Source organism: Alexandromys fortis, unplaced genomic scaffold, assembly GCF_014885135.2.
Source record: "Alexandromys fortis isolate MF-2015 unplaced genomic scaffold, M_Fortis_MF-2015_v1.1 scaffold_54, whole genome shotgun sequence".
NCBI classification, from domain to species: Eukaryota; Metazoa; Chordata; class Mammalia; order Rodentia; family Cricetidae; genus Alexandromys; species Alexandromys fortis.
Window position 1 is genome coordinate 545,773 of NW_026067958.1, and position 15,097 is coordinate 560,869.

Below are 15,097 nucleotides of genomic sequence, written 5' to 3' on the forward strand. Positions count from 1 at the left end.
GTGTCTCCTTTCCTGTAGTTGTTTTTGGCTTCTTCTCCCATGTCTATAGCCAAGATATTCAGGAGGTCTACCATGGTAAAATCTGATCTCTATTAATCTCAGAGAAGGTCATTGATAGTGTTTCTTCACACCATCTGTGACCTGTATAGGAACCATTAGATTGTTTGGTCTCCTTGCTCTCCAAGTACACAAAATTTCAAAGGTAACATACTTATCTGTATTAACACAATATGGAATGGAATATGTGGGGTGTACAAGTCAGTTAAAGACTGCACTTCAAAAATTCTCTTTACATGCTTATTTTTTGGTTTTTAGAGATGGGATTTCTTTGCATAGTCCTAGCTGTCCTGGAAATCTCTTTGTAGACAAGGCAGAGCCTCTAACTCAGAGATCTTCCTGCCTCTGCCTCTTAAGTGCTAGAATTAAAGGCATATGTCACCATTGCCTGGCACAATAATTCTTAACCGTACTTTTTTGAAACCGATTTGCTCATATCTTATAGATGTATGACTTGTTACTTCTTGGTTACCTTTGGTATTGTTGATCAAACTCAGGAACTTACACATGCCAGCCAAGTGATCTCCCCGCTGAGCTACATCCTCATTTCAAATCTTTACAGTCAAATGTGGGGCTCCAAAAGAATTCAAAGTTCAATTTATGTTTAGCCTTCAACATATACAGATTTTCTCATCTGGACCTTTTGTATCAACTTACCTTGCCTTCACATTGTTTGTCCCCATGTTTTGTTCCTGTCAAACTACACAATGAAATATGGTCCCTAAGTAAACAACATTGAAAAGTGGTAGTGCCTTTGAGAATACTTAGGCATTTCTGAAGATTCAGGTAGTTTCCCAGGGAAGGATTAATTCAAGAAAAGGGCTTTGTAAAGTGCCCTCAGTCCCTGAGTGTTTACCTCTTTCTCTTAGCTTTCTGTTTATCGTCTATGATGTGACACCATAAGACATTCACTGCAAGAGCTGTGTGCAGGTGCTTATGTTGCTCTGTTGGGAGTGACAGTCTCTAGAATCATAACTGAAATGAACTTTTTTTTCCTTTCTAAATTAGCTAGTATCAGGTATTCTGTTACAGAAACAGAAAATTGACTAAGATATCTTTCCTCACTTAAAATACCGTCTTGTAAATTTTTTGAAAAATTGGAAAGAAGCAAATCTTATCAAATTTCCACAGCACATTCAGTTATGCACCAGTAAGCTACTTTTCAGTCTAGTCTTAACCTGATAAATTCTAATGTGTCCTTTCGTTCTGAGCACCTCCAACCCCCAGCTTTAATTGTCTCTAGAGCTTTCCATTTTGGAAGGTCTTTCTCCACTGAGGTTCATGTAGAGTGCTTTCATTCTGACCCCCATGAAATGAGTCTGATCCACTGAGGAAACCACTACAGTATACAAGTCTAGCAAGAGTGCTTCTGTTAGCATGGTTCTTCCATCATGCATAGTGACAAATCGTGTATGGTTAGGCCAAATTAACCAACAGAGAAAAGATGTAAATGTAGTAAAGTACCTCTTTCTGTTCCTAGAAAGACAATGAAGTTATTTCCCATTTTTTCTTTGAATAATTTGTATTTTTCGCTCTTTAGTGAAAAAGTCAGTATGATCTGGAATGATTATCCAGATTTGTGCATTTTAACAGATTCTGAAAGCTTGTTTGAAATTAGCAAAGCATGTTCTAGGCATGCTTAAAGTCCAGATTTAAATCTTCATCCAGTGGATCCCCAAGCAGATCTAGCAACAATCGCTCTGCTGTTGTCAGTCTTTCTGTATCTGTTACCATAGCAAGTGTCCCTTAATCTGGTCAAGAAAAGACAACAAAAGCAGAGACATAGGGTTTCATAAGATTGATTTAAAATTTTGTTACTCATTTTCTTTTTCACCTACTTTTTTTTACTTGTCAAATGAAAAAAAATCCTTAAAAATCTTTATAGCTCAGGGCTCAGCTCATAAATAATACTAAAAAGTATAGTTGCTTTGTGGATAAATAGAGTAAATATCTGGATCTTTAAAGGTGAATTTTCCGCATATTCCTTGAGAATTGTGTGATAGGAAAAGTCTAAAGTAACCTGATATAGTTTCATGAGTATGGTGCATAGATTATTTAGGAAAGGATAGAATATTCTTTATTTGGAATGTGGTGCTCTCAGTATGCAATGACATTTGGGGGCAGAAATGGTGTGTTCCTGTATGTCTGTATGTCTGTAGACGTACCCAACTTTGTTCAAAGTTATGATTTGAAGAAATAAAAAACTAATGAAATATTTATTGTCCTGAAGTAGACATAACTTAGGGAGAATTTGTCTCTTTGAATATAAGGTTTTCAGCATGTGCCAGTCTTTCGGGTCTATTGTGGCTGAAGCTTATGCTGAAACCTTGGTATGTTTTGGCCCATTTTCCTCAAGGTCAAAACTACCATCATTCCCATAAGCCAGTTACTTATTTAGTATGTGCTTTTGTTTGCTGATCTCCTAACCTACTTGAAGGCATAGTAAGCATACTGGACATGAGACCAGTATTGCATGTGCCTTATTCTCTATTTCTGCTTTTTCCTTTAATAAACTGAGAAAGATCTCTATACAGGTCTTTGGATATAATATACACTGACAAAGCACTCACAACATGTGTATGCAAAATAATTTTGTGGCATCTTGAATCATATTCTCAGTACATATGGGGTACTGATACTGAGATGGGGGAAATCTTATCCTGAATTTTTGATTAAAATTAATTTCAACCTTTTAATTACTGCTTGTCTGTCACTTATTAATATGAGCTAATGCATGCTAAACATGCACAATTATTTTAGTAGTTCTACCTTCTAACTCTGCTCTTAAATTCTGACTGTTTACTACTTAGGTCTTGAGAATGTACACTCTTGTTTTTTTGTTTTATAATTTAGTATTTTAACTCAATAATTTCAAGAACCCAAAGTTGAATTAAGACACTTGCCACAGTGTCTTTGAAGTTCATTCTTTGCTCTTGTTTGGAGTAGGAGTAGGAAGGAACCCTCAAGAGTTATCATCACACAGGAGGCTTAATGAAAATATTAAGTGTTCTGTAAATGCCTAATAACCTGTGAAAATAAAGGTGACTAATAAAACTGAAATGAATCTACTTTACGTTTTTATTCCAAATCATTCTTGTTGCCTGCTTGTTTTCACATTATAATTTGACATTATAGAATATGCCTTTCAGATTGTGTGTTTGTGACTGATTTGATTTATAGCATATGGTTAAAATTTTTACATAGACTTCATGATTTATTTCATTCAGATTAGAAAACATTTGAAGGCTTTTAACATCATATCAATGGCTACATTTGCTCAAATGGCAAGATTTTTGGATATATTATGTAGCCATTTTGGTTTAGGCTGATATGGACAATGAATGCCTTCCGATTTTTCCTTATTTTGGAAATTATTTGTAACTTTTCTTGTCAAAATTCTTTCCTTATTCATTTGTGAAATTATTCATGGTTATATAATTAGATCTGTTGTGAGCAGGGTGGCCTGTGTGTGTTTACTTATATCTGTTATTGTTACAGGTAAGAGTTATTTATCTTTCATTTAGAGCTAGAATTTCCAGATTCCTGGGCCAGGCAATGTTTTCTATAAAAGATAATTCCTTGGGTAATCCCTAGTAAGGTAATAAACTTCAAAGATAAATGGAGGAAACTCATAATTATCCCTGTGTCAATATCACACAGTTTTAATTACTAAGCTTTAGAATAAGTCTTTGTATCTGATGGGGCAAGCCCATTCTTTTTGTTCTGGCTCTTCAGATATTTGGCTATGTTCATAGGCTTTTAGTTTCTTTATTCCCTTCCTTCCTTTCTTTCTTTCTTTCTTTCTTTCTTTCTTTCTTTCTTTCTTTCTCATAGCCATTTATCATATATAATATCATCAGTGTTTTGGGTTATTAAATAAAAACTCTTGGGATTTTGATTGAGGTCAAGTTAAATTTGGGGTCATTTCCTAAATATTTAAGCTTTAAATATCTGGGAAATTATTCAGTTTCTTTTCTATAACAACTAACATGTTGTGGGAGCTGCGGGTTGCATTCTGCCACCCGCAGCTCCCGCCCGCCAGCTAACTTATGTCCCGAAATAATTACATGGAAACTGTATTCTTTTAAACACTGCTTGGCCCATTAGTTCCAGCCTCTTATTGGCTAGTTCTTACTTATTGATCTAACCCATCTCTAATATTCTGTATAGCCCATGAGGTAGCTTACCAGGGAAGATCTTAACCTGCCTCTGTCTGGAGTGGGAGAATCATGGTGACTCCCTGACTCAGCTTCTTTCTCCCAGCATTCTGTTCTGTTTACTCCGCCTACCTAATTTTCTGTCCTATTAAAGGGCCAGGACAGCCTCTTTATTTAACCAATGAAATTAACACAAAACAGAAGACTCTCCCCCATCACTAACAGACAGAACATGTTCAACTACAGTACATAAGAAATTGTTAATAGTGGCCACTAGGCAGTGACCACTTTCTGTTGAAAGAATGTCCCCAAATGGAAGACTGGTGCTCTTTCCTGCTAACATCATCAAACTCACCATAGTTCCCAAGTGGTTCTTAGGAAATACAGAGGGAATCACAGGTTAGTTCAGATGCATAGCACAATCAAGGAAAGTCATATTTGTCTGACTCAGGAATTACCCCAAAGGAGAGCAAACTACAGGCAAGTGGGAGGAGAAAATGATGACATTTATACTGTGCCCCTTGAAGAAACCTACCAGTTCCACAGAAAATATTCCTGCATCTTATTGGATATTACCATTTTAGACAAATTAATGTGGGATATCATGTTTGTCGATACTAGATGTTTTATTGATATATAAACTGTGTATGAATATGACATGAAAATAAAAGTGAAGTTGTCTAGGGGAAGAAGGTCCCTAACAGAAAAAGGAAGAGGGGGAAAATCAGAGTACAGTCTGTGTAGGTGGTAGGGAACATACTTGCACACAAATATTCCTTGTGAACCCAGTGAAACAAATAGACACCAATAAAAATGTTTTCTCATAATAGGGAAAACTTCATTTAAGGACTGGAAAGGTGACTCAGAAGATAAAGCAAGACCAGAGATAAACAGTATCCGTGTAAAAGCAACTATGCATGTCTATAACCTCAGTGCTAGAGGGTTGGTTTGCTGTCTAGTAAATACTGAGGCAAGCTATAGGATAAGTGAAAGACCCTGTCTCAAAAACTAAGGTTGACAGTGATGTTGTCCTCTGGCATCTGCATACTAACCCATGGGTATATGCAATACATAGACATCTATGCATAAGCATGTATATCTGCCCAACTTATAGTCACATAGATGCACATATGCACATAGAATACACTCATGAATGCATACAACACATGCACACATACATACAACATAACACGGATAATAAATAGATCTGGTGAAATAATAAATACCTCAGATTTAGGGATCTTATTTTTCACTCATTAGTTAATTTCATTTCAATAGGAAATTTACATTGAAAGAAAGTAGACGTGACATATTTCTACCTTCTAAAGACAATGCATTTGTGATTCTTTAGATGGTAAATATTTCCAGTTAGAGGCTCATACTTCTTCTTCATATCAGTACCATGGCCTAAACTCCACCTCCTCCACATTATATGTGTCCTCCACACACAATGTACAGAGTGTGCTGTAATCAGGAGTAAGTGGTCAAGTCAGGCAGCTGGATTTCTTTCTTTGTTGTTTTGACTTCCTTCCTTATCTTTTTAACATCTGTTGTTCATTTCAGATATTTTTAAAAACAAGCATGATTCAAAGTCATTCTGCAGATGATAGTCTCATTGTGTGGACATTGCAACACAGCTCTACGCAGGGAGCCAGATTTCTGCAATCTCAGTTTTGTCAAGTTGCTTTTAGAACAGACATTTGTCCAGCAGACCCAGCCGCTAAGGAGCTGATTGTTTTTAATCATGTGCTAGCATCTGACTTCCGGTGGCTCGTTTCCCTTCTCAGAGTCAGCCACTATCCTTATTTGCTTACTTCCGAAGTGTATCTTGCCTCCAAAACTTGTCTAGTAACAGTTGTCTTTCCTGTCATTGTGACCACAGTACCTGACATAAAAACTTCAAAAAGGAAGGGTTATTTGGTCCAATTATTTCATAGGATTTGGTCATTTATGGTGGGAGATTGTGGTGAAGTGGAGCAGTTCCTGTTATTTCAGGCTGGAAGCAGAGAAAGGGGAACAGTAGCAACCTGATGACTCTTCTTTTTGTCCCCCTTTATTCCAACTATGCTTCCTCACTCATGGGTTGGTGCAGCCCACATTCAGGTAGAGTCATAACTACTCAATTAATCTTCTCTGAAAATGCCCTCCAGATATACCCCAAGGAGTGTCTCACCTATTTCCTAGGCAATTCTAAATCCAAACAAGTTAGCAATCAAGATTAACACACATGCCAGACTCACTTCACAGCTGGAAAGGTCTTTCTAAAGTGCACATCTGGCTGTGGTTGGAAATGCTTTCATGTATATTTGTTTCATTTAAAGTAATGATTAAGACATTTGACAATCTACATTGCTTATTATTACCAGGTCCAAATTCGCTTCCTCCTCTTCCTCCTCAAGTTTTCTACAAGGTCTCCTAAAATTCTGCTTCCTCAGAGAGTAATCTTCCATCCAGTTTTCTTTCTTTCTTTCTTTCTTTCTTTCTTTCTTTCTTTCTTTCTTTCTTTCTTTCTTTCTTTCTTTCTTCTCATCAGATAACTGATTTCTGGCACAGTGAAATTGTGTGTGTGTGTTTCTCTATCAGCACCAAGTCTAACTAAGATGGAAACTTCACCAGAAAGTACTTTACACATCGTTGTATCAGCTCTCATCCAAATTGTAATTCCTAAGCTTGTGCTTGTTTCTGAACTGCAGCTGTTAGATAGCATCTGGGATTGACCTCTGCTGAATCACTGACTTCAGAGGCAGGAAGCATTCCTTGCAACCTTGGTGAATGGTAGGATCTGGCTAGTGTGCCTCTTGTGCAATAGAAATGGATTTGTTCAGATTTATCTGTTAGGCAGATTTTTGTTTATATCACCTTTCTTCATACCTTAGGTAATTTTCTTAGTCACAATTACTATAACATGATAATTAAATGTCAATACCCAAAATACAAAATACAGATCAGAGTTTGGGCACGTGAAATTGGAAAATATATTTGTAAAAAAAATTAGTACTTCGCTTAGTCTACAACTATACTACCCTAAATGTACCTGCTGTCATCTAATTTTGGAAGCTCAGCAGGACTGGGCCTGGTTGGGACCTGGACAGGAAGACACCATTTATAAAGGTGGGTTCAGAACTTTTGTAAATAAAGATGGGTTTAGGAATGGTATGGTCGCAGAAGTCAGGAAGGACAAGATGGTTAGTATAACTATTTTTAAAATATAGTTTTCAATTTCTGAGCTGTATAAATTTGAATAACATTTCAAAGGTCACAAAATGATGATATTTTAATTTCCTGTAATGATTTACACCTGAGCCATATGGAATGTGTATAATCAGCTTCCTAGGAGTTTGAAAGATAAATGTTAGGAAATATTCCCTATGACTAGACCTTTAGACATTTTTAGATCCATGCTATTGGCTGCCTTTCAAGCATACCTGCTTTCAGCAGCTGTGAAGATCTCTAGAACTGCACTCAATAAGTGATCCTGACTCCTTCAAGGTTCTTCAGTGGGAAGCACTTGCCCGCGTTACATCAGCTGGGGTGAGCATCTCCCATGCACTCAGCCTCCTGGTTTTGCTGTTCTCAGAGTGCACCCTTTTATCCTTGCCTTTGTTTTTCTTGGAGTGTTCTTCAAAGTTCGTCCCATCCTCCACACTAATTGTGTGCTGCAGACATCTGATGTTTTTATTTGCTTGCTATCTCTTCTCTGTTCTGGACACAGGACCCTCCCATTGTATGCGAATGTCCTCCAGCCCAGTCGCTTCTGAACTCAGCCTGTACTGTCCTACTTCCCCAGAGTGAGCATCATTTGTCCTCATCTTCAGTATTTACTAAACCTTACTGTATTGGACCTCTCTGATCAGCTAACCAATCCTTGATTGTTATGTGTTATAGTTAGGATCATAACTGTCTTCAAAGAGCTTATAGTTGAAGCCTTGGTCCTTCTAGTTAGGAGATGAAGATAGCTAAGTTTATGCCCATTGGATCCTTGGTCCCTTGCTTTCTTTTTGTTGTTGTTGTTTCCTGCCTACCACATAGTAAATGGGTTTCCTTGCAATCGTCCTACAGTGATGTTTTGTTTTGTATTGACCCATGAAACAGTGGGGACAAGCAAACGGACAATGGACCCTCTGAGCCATGAGTCAGCATAAAGGTTTTCTCCTTGCAGTTAATTTTTCAGATATTTCATCACACCAATGGGAAGAATGCTAATATACATATAGTCTGAGAGAATGAACTCTGTGTCTGTTTTCCTCTTGGATTACTGCACTGGGAATATGGAGTTCCAAATCCATCTACAGACAATCTTATGCTTCCCAGTATTTTAAATTAGCAATTTTGAGGTATTATTTCTCCCCAAAAGACAAATTCTGTTAAATATATCAAAGTCTTCAGTTCTATCACTCTTAATATAATTGATTGAATGTTGTAGCTTTCCCCATCAGTTAATTTACAAGTTTTATTTGTGTATAGAAATCATGTTTGCTTTATTATTTAAAACTTAGTTTGTATTATTGACACATTGTGTAGAGCTGGATATATAAAAGTAAATATATTTGTTAAATTAATTGTGTTAGTTTTTTGGTTAGAGTGTGATCTCAGTGACTATTAACATAATTCAAATCTCAAATACCACGTGACATACACAAGAAATTGTCTTCTTGATTTATATATTAAACTTTCTGACACAACTCAGTATTTTAATCATTCATTGTGCTTAACATTTCCTCTATTTTGCTCTGAAGTTTGTACCACTATATTATTTTCCTTAAAGTGTAAACTTTGTAAGCACTAAAAACTAATGAGGGAAGAAAACATCAGCTTTTTAATGAAAGATGTAGCATTGTTTTTGGTAGTATCTCAGTCTGTATTTGTATACAAAACGGGGAGGGGGCAGAAGAGCAGGCAACCATTGCTCCATATCTGGCACTCATTAGTTTTGCTTATTTTATAGCATGGTTTGGATTTCTCACATCACTGATATTTTCATAGAACGAAAAACATATAATTGCATTTCAGACATAATACCTAGAAACAATAGCTTCTCAATACAAACTCATCACTTTAATTATAAAATTTTGCTTTGTATAGATTCATTGACTCATTACTCCAGTTACCCCATCTATTCAAAATTAACCAATAGTTTTAAAAACTAAACAGAGGAATATGTTAATGTGTTTCTTAGAATACTGTTGTAGGTTGACTAGAAGCTCCTAACTGTTTGCTGCTCAAAGACTGTTTGTTAAGGAATTGGTTGTCAACGTGGTGCTATTAGGATATGTTAGGATAGTTAAGGTGTAAAGGTGTACTTTAGTGTAGGGTTTGAGATCCCTGGGAGTGAGCTCTTCTTTTTCTGTGTTATCATGTTCTAGTTAGGTAAGTGTTATTGCTTTCCCATGCATTTCCAACATTACTACCAGAGGCTTAAAATAGACATACAATGAGCCAATAAGAAGCCTTTTGCCTTTATAAGTTCAATATCTCACATACTTTTTGTGCTAAAAGGAAGCTTACTAACCCAGAAACTTGAACATTTATATTATATCCTTTAGAAATATTTCAGGGACATCCATATGCTAGAATTTACAGGAGACATATAACCACAGTATGACATTTTCATGGTATGATATGATTCTTTTATAAAGTTCAGTTTGCCTAATTTTCTTACTAGTTCATCTTTTCTCCATATGTATACTTTAGTGTAAACTTTCTCCATATGTATACTTCAGTTGAAACTGTTCCTATTAATTCATATTTTCAATGCATGAAAATATATAGTATATGAAGTATGTAACAAATATGATATATAATGTAGTCAGAGTGGTCATGATTGAATCATCTCCCACACTTCTGAACATCATATCATTAGAGACTAGTTTTCAGCCCATGAACTTTGGGGAGTATCTCAAATCAAAATCATAATACTGTCTAAAAGATGAATATAGTTCCAGGAACCTGGTAGCATGAGCCTAGAGGACCAGACCATTTAGTCAGTGGAGTGATGAAGTCGAGGAGGTGTGTTATAAGAGCTTAAATGGCAAGAAAAACCATTAGAGAGAGAAACATTCAATTGTTTTGATTTTTTAAAATGATTGTTGGATTCCAGGTAGATTTTTCTCAACAACTTTGCTTTGTCGTTTTACTTGCTTTGTGACTATGAGCAGAAATATGAAACCTCAGACCTCAATTTCTTCACATCTAAAATAAAAACACAATCACCAGTTTATGTTTTAAGGAAAGCTGCTGTGGAACATTTCTTTCTCTGAAGGTTTGGTTAGCATCTTGGTTCCTTTTCTACTGTTGTAAGAATGATGAGCAGTGAAGAGAATTTCATTGTTAACGACTCAATATTAATCCTCAGTCTCTCCATGGTTAATACTGCCAGAGATAAAGCCTTGCCACGTTGACTTTAGCATTATCATGAACAGTGACACTGGCGGAGGCTGAAGAAAATCTCAGACCAATCACAGGTGTTCATGGCCAGGTATGTACTGAATTCCCTGCAACAAGTACTCCAGGATGCTTGGAGGCTTGTGAGCTCTGGAATGCAGGGCATTTCTGTTGTTCGCACCCATCTCCCACAACCCTGCTCAGACCAGTGAGCTTAGGGTGAGATCTGAGTTTGAAGAACATTGTTCCTATAAAATATCTACTAATATATCAATCAAATAACTTGTTACTTTAAAGAAAAAAAAACAAATTGGTGTTGTATAACTTATACAAAGCTCCTGGAAACTGTCTCCTTCTCTTGGCAAAGGCTGAGGTCACAACAAAATTCTGCTGTGTCATCTACTATGAAGCAAGAGAATGATGTTTTGACTGTATTCATAAACTTGTCTCTGGGATAATGTACTGCCTTAGAGATTGTGAAATTCCCTTGGATGACAAATGAACTTTTTTTTTTAAATAATGCTATGAATATACAGAGATCTTACATGCTAGCTACATATTAGTGAATTTACCTGAAAAAACAATGCTAGAAATCCTAAGATACCATCCAGGAAGAGAAGTCAAGACATGTCAAAATAAAAATGATTCCAGGTCTAATAGTACAGTTTCCCATTTTCTTATTTTCCATAACTGTGCAGAATCTTCTGTGTTTAAGGTGAGTTAATCCCCTTACATGTATAAATAGCAGAGTGAGGAACATCCATGGAGTTGAGAGCAATAGAGCAACACCATTGCTACCTCCTCAGTGACCATGAAGATGTCTCCTATACCAATTTGTCATAGTCCTTAACCTGAGAGAGTCATTTGTTTGCAATATTGTAATATTGAAAATGTAAATGCTGTGGCTGGAGAAATGGCTCAGTTAGAAGACCCACGTTTGATTCCCAGTACTCACAAAGTGACTCACAACTGTCTGTAACTCTAATCCCAGGGGATATGATGCCCTTTGCTGGCTTTCCTGGGCACCAGGAACACCTGTAGTGCACAGATACACATGCAGACAAAATACCCATAAACATAGCAAGGTGGGGCAAGCAGAAAAATGTGTCACATGAAGGCACAGTGCCCACTCATGTTCTTCCTGTTTGAAAGCTTCAGAAGAACCATTATAATAAAGAGGTAAGTATAGTATCAAGATGTAATAGACAGAGAAAAGAAGCCCTGGGCAGGCTTCCTGTTTTAATACAGAATTGTAGAAAGTCACTATTGGTGATGCTGTGAGACTGGGATGAGTATCATTTCTGTGTGTGTGTGTGTGTGTGTGTGTGTGTGTGTGTAGTGTCATATGAAGGCATCAGAAAATGGCCAGACAGGAATTAGTGGAGAGAACCAGAGGAGGTTTCATAGAGGAGGCAGGTCTCGATGAGTGAAAACGCATGGTGGAGAGATAATGGAAGGACCTTTAGGACAGAGAAGGACACCTGGTATGCTGTGTAGTAAAATGCTATTGCTTTAGGGTAGGATCAAGGAAAGGCCTCAGAAGGTAAGAAGCATGATATACTTGCCCTAAGTTAAAGGCTGTCCTGAATGTGACAGCTTACCTGTAGCATATTCTTATGGCTGAGTAACCAACTCTGATGCACCATTTGTAAAGTTCTCTAGGCATGGTGTGCACGCAGTGGGACAAGAGAACTTGAAGACAGAGTGCATGGAAGACTACTTGGTTGTGACGGTGGAACATAGTGACAGAGGCTCAGAAAAGAGCGGTGGTTTAGGGACTAGGCAATGACTCTACTTCAGACGTAAGAATTGGCACCCTCATGGTTCAGACATTGCACTGGAGCCTCCAAATCTCCCAGGGCTGGCAGGTGTGTGAGGTCGCAATGAGATCAAGAAGCAGAGTCAGCAATGCACTATGGGCAGCAGTGAACAGGAATAGACAGCAATCAGTGGAGAGGTTGAAGTTCAAGAAAGATGATCTGAGAGAGGTAAACCGAGAAAGGAGCGCAGGAGGAACAGGACAATGCCCTGGAGAAGGACTCAGATTTGTAGAAGCAAACTCAGAGTTCCTGAGCAGGAAAAAAAAAACTGTTATTCATTTGGCAAAGATGGAGCTATAGTGGATAGAAGTGGGCAGCCAGTGCCAGGCCATGGGAGAGAACATGAACATAAGAGCAAGAATTTGCTAAGCTTTTTGGAAACATCTCCTGGAAAATTATTATGGAGCAGTGAGTGGAGAGGTCATCGAGGAAGGGTTCTGGGGAAGCAGCCTAGGGAGAGGTGCAGGCTGGGCCTACAGCTGTGCTCCAAGCACAGGAAGCAGGGTTCTGACCAATGGCTCCAAGAACAAAGCCCCAGCTCTCTGCAAGTACAGCTTGACTTCAAGAGCATCTTCTTTAATTGTGTTTGAGACATTGTGGTTATTGTGTGATAGCTAATAAAAAATCTGACTAAGACTTAGACAATATTATGTCTGATGTCACCTGAAGTCATTTGGTACAGGAAGTCTCTCTAGTACACCAAAGATTGTTGGAAAGGGTGTCTCCAGAAGCAGCTGTGGGAAAAATAGCTAAATGCTGTTTTATCATTTAACTCTGACCAAAAACATGCCTGTGACCTGATGAAGAACATATAGATGGTTTGCAAAGAATGTAGAAGATGATTTGTTTACTTTCAGACTTTTCTTTTAAACAACATAGTACCTAGAAAGAAATGCAGTAACAGCCTTAAGAATTCAAATAATAATTTTAGGGGGTGCTGTTCTTCACTGGTTAATTTTTTTTTTACTCTTACTCTTTTATCACATTGTAATTATTTTATGACTGTTGTGAAGATGAATTTATAATGACCAAAACATTGGCTGGTATAAAATAGGAGAGCAGATAATGCAAAAAAATCATTTTTAACATTCTAATACTTAGGGAATCTAGAAACTAAGAAGTTGATCTTTTATGAATATTTGGAAGGCTGCCTCCCTAAGAAGATATAACTTTACAAAGGAGTTACTGTTCCCATCGAGGTGAGTTGCACTTTTTGTCAACAGTCATTTTATGAAGTTGTCTGAGGACTCAAAGGACAGATTGTCACCTCTGTAATGTGCTACCCTGGAAAACATTCCACAGCAGCTTGAAGTTTAGAAACAAGAGAAGACTCAAGATTATTCAAGGTTCAGATTAAAAGCCAAAGTAAAAGTTAAAACCACAAACGTTTCTCATCTGAAGGTGTTTGTCAGGATGTGTTATGGGATCATTTGTTTAATAATGGGTCATCGCTCTGTGTCCTCAGTGAATGAATGTGTGTGTGTGTGTACCTGTGTGTGTGCCTGTGTGCCTCTGTGTATGTGTGTATGTACCTGTGTGTCCGTGTCTATGTACCTCTGTGTGTGTGTATCTGTGTGTATGTGCCTGTGTGCCTCTGTGTGTGTGCATTCTCTGTGGTGTGTGTGTTCTCTGTGCCTGTATGTGTGTGTGTTGGGACAGATATGAAAATAATGAGCTGAAAAGAAATTAAAGGAAAAATGACAAGGTACAGACCAAGTTGTGATTCCACAGTATTTATGGCTATGCCATAAGGTAGTTACATCTGTTTCCATAAATTATTGGTAGTATTTCAGCTGCGTAAACTTTTGCAAAGACCAAATCAACACAATGCAATATTAAGAAATGTTGTTTTATAAGACATGTAAAAATGTTAACAGAGAAGATAAATGTGCTGTGGTCTAGAGTGGTCCTTCAGCTTGTGGCTGAACTTTCGTGTCATTTGTCATTGTTTGTCTGTCTAAGCTGTCTTGTCACATGCTTCCATGTAAGTCAGAATGATGGCCTTCTTTCCTTTTCACTCATTTCTTATTCATGCTAGACTCTTAACCTTTAACTTGGTAGGAAAAACTCACTAGCATAATGTCATTTACTCTATCATTACATCACGGTTAAAACATTAACTTCTAATTTGGATAATTGATACGTTTTTTTCTCATTAAAATATCCAGGATCTAAACCCTAATTTGCCTTCTGAAATCAATTGTTTAATGCTTTGTTTATTTATGTGTTTGTTTTTTTTTTAAGAAAAACAAATAAGAATTTCATACATTTGTAATCTTTCTATATTGGTAACTTCAATACTTCAGCGTTTCCACCTGAATGACTAAGGACATTTGAAATTTGTAATTTGTATATATAATCTGTACTTTGCATGTTTAAACACCAGTTAAAAACAAAAGAAATTTTAGTCTTCTAAACTATATAGGGGCATTGCAATTGCAAAAGCATAATTCAAGATGAACTAGAGTCAAATAGTTTTAAAATTCATTAGCCAGAAATACTTGAGGCTGGAATGTGTGGGCATTTTATCTTTTTTGTTGTTGTTTAATAGTTGCATATATAATGTATGATAAGGTTTATTGTGACTGAGAATCATTTTAGACAAAAACTTGAGTGATTTCGTTCATGAAATATAGTTTTGTTGTATGGAATTTCCGACTTGTTTCTTGTCACCCAGGAAGT

The 15,097-nt window shown here is 37.0% G+C and overlaps 1 protein-coding gene across 1 annotated transcript in view; it reads left to right on the plus strand.

Annotated features, from left to right (window-relative positions):
* The window catches only part of Plxdc2 (plexin domain containing 2), a 403,081-nt gene that overhangs the window by 6,965 nt on the left and 381,019 nt on the right, over positions 1-15,097 (plus strand). The gene's annotated exons all lie outside the window — the stretch shown is intronic.